Raw genomic sequence first — 7,957 nt, forward strand, 5'->3', positions numbered from 1 at the left:
AGAGTGCAACTGTATTTTTTCTTGTCATTATATCACCTGGCAGAAAACTTAGGGATTTTTTGCCAGGAGATGCAGATTTGGTGCTGAAATTTATGCACCATATTCCTGCACCAAATCTGCATCTTCTGGCAAAGAAACACATCAATAACGCATCAACTCTGCATCACGATTTGATGCGGTATTGATGCAATTTTTTTGCCAGGAGATGTAGATTTGATGCAATAATATGCTGTATAAATTTCAGCACCAAATCTGTATCTCATGGAAAAAAACTAACAAAATTGGTTTTGACGCCTTTTTCATGCAGCTTTCTGCCAGGATATGCAATAATTGGTGCTGAAATGTCTGCACCAGATTTTTGCACCAAATTTACATTTCCTGACAGAAAAGTGCACCAAAACGGCTTCAAAACTGTGTTTGTTTGGTTTTTTTTTCCAAGAGATGCAGATTAGGTGCTGTAATTTATACACCAAATTCCTGCACCAAATCTGCATCTACTGGCAAAATAATGCATCAATATTTCATCAAAACTGCATTATGTTTAGATGCATTTTTTTAGCCAGAAGATACAGATTTGATGCAGGAATTTTATGTATAAATTTCAAGACCAAATTTGCATCTCCTGGCAAAATAATGCATCAAAACAGCATCATGTTTTGATGTGTTTTATTTTGCCAAGACATGCAGTATTGGTGTAGGAATTTGGTTTATAAATTTCAGCATCATATCTGCGTCTCTTGGCAATAAATCCCAAACAATTTTGTGCTAAGATATGCAGGTCTCATTGAACTGAATGAGTTCCCCTGAGGTGAGGTCACTGAGTTCAATGAGGGCACCTGAGGTTAGTTTACCTGTGGTCAGAGGTGGTGTACTATGGGAACCGCATACAGCTGCCACCACTCAGTCAGTCCCGCCTGAAGCCACAGCGTGCAGTCATATTCTATGCATGCTCACTGTTACCTCAGTATGTATCAAAGCTGGGATCGTCGAGGAACCTTGTGTGGATTACGTCAGAACTTGGTGTTTGGGTTTAATAAATATGAGAAAAATGGTCGGGGTTTTTTGTATTTTATTTCAAATAAAGGATTATTTCAGTGTCTGTTTATTTCTTTTCACTTATTAGTAATGGTGGGGCTCATAATGCCTGCCATTACTAATTTAATTTAAATAATTAAAAAAATCCACATTATGTCCTTCTTATTTTGATGCACAACCAAGATAAGCACACGACTGTGGGCTAAAGACTGTAGCTGTATGCTTTATCTGCACTACTGTGTAGTGACTAGCGCCGCAGTTCGCTACAGACCCCCATTTAATGAAAGCCAATGCTGGTATCGAAAGGTTCTTGAAAGAGAAATCACTGTTAAGCAGAGCTTTATCTGAGGTCAAAAAAGGTATCTGAAAGTCGAACCTGAATTGGTTCCATATCAGGTAGATGGACATACTCTGAGAAGATATCAGAGGCTTCCTTACACTGATTATGTTGCTCCCGGATTCTGTGATCCATCCGTATAGCCTGGCTCATGGCCTTCACCAAGGAACCAGGAGGAGCATGGAGAGCAAGTGTCCTTAAGACCTTTGGAAAGGCTCCTCTGGAATTGACACCTGAGGGATGCATAGTTCTATTGAACCACAGTGGACTATTGTTAGAAATCAGTACAATACTTCTGTGGTACGGCTCCCCTGTATCAGGTTCATGATCTTTGCCTCAGCAATCTGTATTATGTCAGGTTCGTCACAAATTGCACCTAAGGCATCAAAAAAGTCATTGACAGAACCAGTCCAGAAAATTAAAGAAAAAGCCCAGATATAAGGGCCCCCCGCAGGAAGTACATAATTATTCCTAAGTGCTGAGATTTGTACCCTGAAGACCACGGTTTTAGAGTAAAAAAATAATTTAGAAAAACCACAAAGAACTATATAAAAAAAACACCAAAAAGAAGCCAAGACAAATGATATGTGCACACACAGAATGTGGTGAGCCTTCCTCATAAAGATGGCTGCAGCCAAGGTACAAGATGCTGATGTCACAGCCACTCAACCTCCACACTAGAGGGGATGGGCGGCTGCTTAGCATAAGACATGCACACTAATAAAGCTTGCACTGGGAGCCCATCATATAATGAGTGAAATGCACAGTGTCTGAACTGTAACCTATAAATGACGCCAGAAACCCAGGTCAGGCGGGCTAAACAGCACTATATAGGTACATCTCGCATGGATACACGAGACGCACAGTGTCTGAATTAAGGCCTATAAATGATGCACACCAGGTCCAGGCAGGTTAGTTAGCACTATGAGTACATAACACATGACAGGCTCACCATTTAACCACCTGAATTCAAAAGGTCCACACACATCCTGCAAAAATGGATAAAATGTGCCATACCTCAAATAGTGAGATATTAGTTTATATTTTGGTCCAAAATACGTAAGCTCGCAATCCGTTCGTCAAGGATTCTCACACTTGCGAGTCTCTACACTGAATTAGTTAGAAAAACCACAAAGAACTATATCAAAAAAACACCAAAAAGGAGCCAAGACAATCTTTATGAGGAAGGCTCACCACATTCTGTGTGTGCACATATCATTTGTCTTGGCTCCTTTTTGTAATTGTGCTTACTATTGCGCAATAAAAATATCGCAAATGCTCCACTGTGAAGTGCCGCTTTTCCTGACTTAAAGATTTCATTGGATTTCTGCTTTCTGGTTGAGCACCACTGGAGTATGCTAAAGATTTGATATTCATGTGAACCATAAATCTGTGAGTACTCACCTGAGTCTGCAGTGCCTGGCCGTCTCTCTTCATTTCTGCTTGCATATCTTTTAATGGCTAACTAAAATAAAATATGATGATGTTATAAAGCAGGCTTTTGAACCATCTCAGGTCTCTTGCTGAGGCATGTGGAAGAGACCTGAGATGTCTCGAAAGCTTGCTTGATAACATCATCATATTTTATTTTAGTTAGCCATTAAAAGGTATCACAACTACAACATTTAAATTTTGTTTCTCTCACTGAGAGCAATCAATCATTTTTCAACTGGCTAACAAGGTACCAAAACCTTTTTCTTTTAAATAGTTAGACCTGAATCATTTTGTGGCAGATTCGCCATCTCATCACAAAGCATGTGACGTGGATTGGATCCATGCTGGCAAAATTGAGAGAAAAAAAAAGTTAGGACCAGTTGTAATGTGATGCTGAGTCACTACTTACGATCTAGCCCTGAAGCTGGGTAGTCACGAGGTCAGGGGTCAGATACCAGGAATACTCATAATTATCAATGGGGTAAGACAGAGGCGTAGTCAAGTCATTGTCTGAGGTCAGAGTTCCAGGAAAGTAGCAGATAAAGACAAAAGGGCTAGGCAAATGGATAGTCAGGACACAGGTCAAAGGTCAGGCATCAACTGATGAGATAATCAACAAGTTGTTCTATACACATAATTAGTGCACACGTAACATGAACTACCAAAAACAACATGCCCGAGGGTATCACGCCCTAGGGACAATTAATGCGATTGCACCATATATGTTTTAATCAATTCTATATAATTGTATTGTGAAAAAATATATAAAACCATACAAAAGAGTGGAAAACAGGGAGCCACCATTGGAGGGACACTAAACAATTTGCAAAAGCCGCTAATATCCATAGTTTTTATTATCGGACCACTAATGCGTTAAAATTATGCGAATGGTATTCATTTATATACATATAGTGTTACTACGGCAATGCCAATATCCATTCACTTATGGACACAAAAATATTTTTTTTTACATGTATTACAATTACTAAATTGCATCCAGTAAACTATAGAAAAGAATCCTTGATGCCGCATCCACCAAAGACCGGATCTATATAACATGAATTACCTGCACATATACACCATGCACAGACCAATTAGTGCAGCGTACAAGAGGAATGACACACTGTTTGTTATATATGACCCATCGCATAGCATATCTGCATGTGGAGGAAGAAACAATAAACCGAGTGTGCCTTGATTCACTTACATATATGTATAGGGGGCTAGGTGACCGTGCTCCCATGAGATTTCAACAATTGAATATTTTACAAATTATCTTCCTCACATGCAGATATGCCACGAATACAGCATCATTATATCTATAGCAAAAGATCATACTCACAGCAATGTAAGAAACCGGCCTTTGATGGACATGATTTAATGAGGCATTACCTTGTAAGAATCGGCAGCGTTGGCGTGTTTCTCCACCTCTGATGTACATTTCATTAACCCTCCGTCACATACAATAGGCCTGACAGGCACATGGGGACTATTTGGTGGGAGTTTTGAAATGTTTGTATTTCAGAGTTATTAGTTTTATGTTAAGTAAATGGGTTTTTTTTTGCACCTGATTATGTGTAGTCTCTTTTATTACATCCCTATGAAGGTCACTGATCACTTTTAGAGCACTGAAATTGCAAACATTAGATATTATAGGTATTTTTCTAGCCTGCGCCTGACAGTCACAGTGTATGTGAACTCGTTAGAACCGATATTGTATGTGACGGAGGGTTAATTAATGCTTTTTCAAAGGGGCATGTCAGGGTGGGGTTAGGCCGTCTATATAAACTACATGTAACCAATAAAAACAATGCATTTAATTAAGAACCTGTACAATTCACGGTTGACTAATGGCGCATAGAGCTCCGACTGCCCACCTTTGTTGAAATCACTTCCACATTGCACGCGCTAGAACGCAGGTGAATCCACTAGCGGTCATGTGATGCGCACAGCTGGACGTTTGAGGGGTAGAAGAGAGCGCATGCGCGCCTCCGAGAATTGTAGTATACATGTGTAGTTCTGTGCCGAAGATCACATCAAACTAGAGAGTATAGATGGCGATTTGTTGTGCCAATTTTACACCATACCATGGACTTACAATCAATATTGTATTTTTTATATATAAATTGTATTTTGTTATTTTGTGTCCATCATGTAGTTATACAGTGTCGGAAGATTTATATCGGTCTTACCACACGTGAATTTAAGGTACAGATATTAGAACATCTAAAAGACATACCGAATGCAGCAGGAGTTGAGGACTCTCTAGTTTGATGTGATCTTCAGCACGGAACTAAACATGTATATTACATTTCTCGGAGGCGCACATATTAGTGGCTTTGGCAAATTGTTTAGTGTCCCTCTTGTTTCCACTCTCTTGTATAGTTTTATATATTTTTTCACAATAAAATTATAATTGATTAAAACATCTATGGTGCAATCGCATTAATTGTCCCTAGGGCGTGTTTTTGGTAGATCAACTGATCAGAGACTGAGAACAGCTTGCTAAGGGGTACTTCTCACATGGCGAGATCGCTAGCGAGATCGCTGCTGAGTCACAGGTTTTGTGACGAACCAGTGACCTCATCAGCGATCTTGCTGTGTGTGACACTAAGCAGTGACCTGGCACCTGCTGTGAAATCGCTAATCGTTACACACAGTGCTGGTTCATTTTTTGCTCGTTGCTCTCCTGCTGTTAAGCACACATCGCTGTGTTTGACAGCGAGAGAGCAACGATCTTAATGTGCAGGGAGCAGGGAGCCAGTGTCTGGAAGCTGCGGACGCTGGTAACCAAGGTACACATTGGGTAACTAAGCGAAGCGCTTTGCTTGGTTACCCGATATTTACCTTGGTTACTAGCGTACGCCGCTCTCAGGCTGCCAGTGCTGGTTCCCTGCACACGTAGCCAGAGTACACATCGGGTAACTAAGCGAAGCGTTTTGCTTAGTAACCCGATGTGTACCCTGGCTACGAGTGCAGGGAGCCAGCGCTAAGCGCTGTGCGCTGGTAACCAGGGTAAATATCGGGTAACCAAGCAAAGCATTTTGCTTAGTTACCCGATATTTACCTTGGTTACCAAACGCAGCATCATTTCCACGAGTCGCTGGTGGGTGGTCACTGGTCGCTGGTGAGATCTGCCTGATTGACAGCTCACCAGCGACCATGTAGCGACGTACCAGCGATCCTGACCAGGTCATGTCATGGTCGGAATCGTTGGTATGTCGTTTAGTGAGACGGTACCCTAACACCACCGAGCTTAAAGCTATGATCACTGCCAGCTAGCTACACAGCCAGTTAATCACCTCAAAGGGTGACATCTGAAGATAGCCCAGCAACCCCAGATCTTGATAAAGCTGGTAGGCAATCCTCAATTTACATGGGAACGACCCAGCCCTCTCCAATTCCAGATTGGGCAGCATTGCTGTCATTCAGAAGCTTGACAGACCAGCACACCCCTGGGTGGCTGAGCTGTCACTCATAGCGTCCTTATGACACAGTTAGTGGCTGATTTGTAACACTTTGTTTTTCATTGTAGTTATCTATTTGACAATACAGTGCCTTGCAAAAGTATTCGGGCCCCTTGAATTTTTCAACCTTTTCCCACATTTCAGGCTTCAGACATAAAGATAAAAATTTTAAATGTTATGGTCAAGAATCAACAACAAATGGGACACAATTGTAAAGGTGAACAATATTTATTGCTTATTTCAAATTTTTGTAAAAAATAAAAAACTGAAAATTGGGGCGTGCGATATTATTCGTCCTCTTTACTTTCAGTGCAAACTCACTCCAGAAGTTCATTGAGGATCTCTGAATGATCCAATGTTGTCCTAAATAACTGATGATGATAAATATAAGCCACCGGTGTGTAATCCAGTCGCCGTATAAATGCACCTGCTCTGTGATATCTCAGTGTTCTGTTTAAAGCGCAGATAGCATTATGAAGACCAAGGAACACAACAGGCAGGTCTGTGATACTGTTGTGGAGAAGTTTAAAGTCGGATTTGGTTGCAAAAAGATTTCCAAAACTTTAAACATCCCAAGAAGCACTGTGCAAGCGATCATATTGAAATGGAAGGAGAATCATACCACTGCAAATCTACCAATGTCGCGGGCGGGGGCGCCGACCATGACAGGGGGGCTACTCAAGACGCTTGGATCCGAGACCGTGGCTGTGGCTCGAGTGGCAGCCGGATCCGGGGCTCGTACAGCAGCCCGTCGCCCACAACTGAATAAAAGGGTTATTTACAGGGGAGAGTTTGTCAGTGACGCCACCCGTGGGTTGAGGTGTTAGTTGGTGACACCGCCGCTGCCTTGGTATGGGGCGCCCGGGGCTGATGGAGTGGGGCAGCAGGATGGTATTCCCTCCACGAGTAGGGCAGGTGTTGTCCCAGGGCCCAGGTGTAGGTGCAGTGGAGTGCTGGGACGCAGTCTGCAGACTGGAAAAGATGATACCGGTGTACTCACTGTTTTTGAATAAATCACACAGAGTCCAGATAGTAAACCAAGTGCTGGATACCAGTAGCCTCTGCAGGGGTGTGCTCAGGTCCAACACACCAGTGAGCGGAACAGGGGCCCTTCCTCCTGTGCTCCAGTCTGGTGTGTTGACTAGTCCGCATGGAATGGGAAAAGTCCACTCCCGGTGTCCTTGCTGTGGGAGCTGTGGCCCGCGAGATCTGACCCTTGGGATTTTTGCAGGCACTTGCAGATGCCCTATCCCCTACATTGGGTTTCCGTCTCACTCTATCTGGGCTACTAGTGGGACAAGACGTGGAATCTTGTCCCCTGCTGGTTGATTGGAAAGATGCTTGCACCTGTCCTCGCCCTGGGGTCCAGGTACCCCGACTGTGCACGGCCTCCGGACCGGATTCCCGCTGTCGGCACCGGCGGGCTACAACCTTGCCCCGGTCCACGTAAGGTCTCCCGTGACCGGATCTCCGTCGCCTGTGGTCCTGCTCTGCCGTATGCCACCTAGTCAGCTCAGGTAGTTCGGTAGTCCGGGAGCTATAACCCCCGACTACCACTTCAGTCCTCTCACTTCCACTGTCCAGACTTATCTGACTTGTTCCCTCCCCGAACACCTCAGGACTCCTAGGTGGGCGTCACCATCTGCCTGGCCCCGTCCTATTGTCCTGGGGGACTGACTAGGCT

This window comes from Anomaloglossus baeobatrachus, chromosome 1, assembly GCF_048569485.1.
Source record: "Anomaloglossus baeobatrachus isolate aAnoBae1 chromosome 1, aAnoBae1.hap1, whole genome shotgun sequence".
Taxonomy (NCBI): domain Eukaryota; kingdom Metazoa; phylum Chordata; class Amphibia; order Anura; family Aromobatidae; genus Anomaloglossus; species Anomaloglossus baeobatrachus.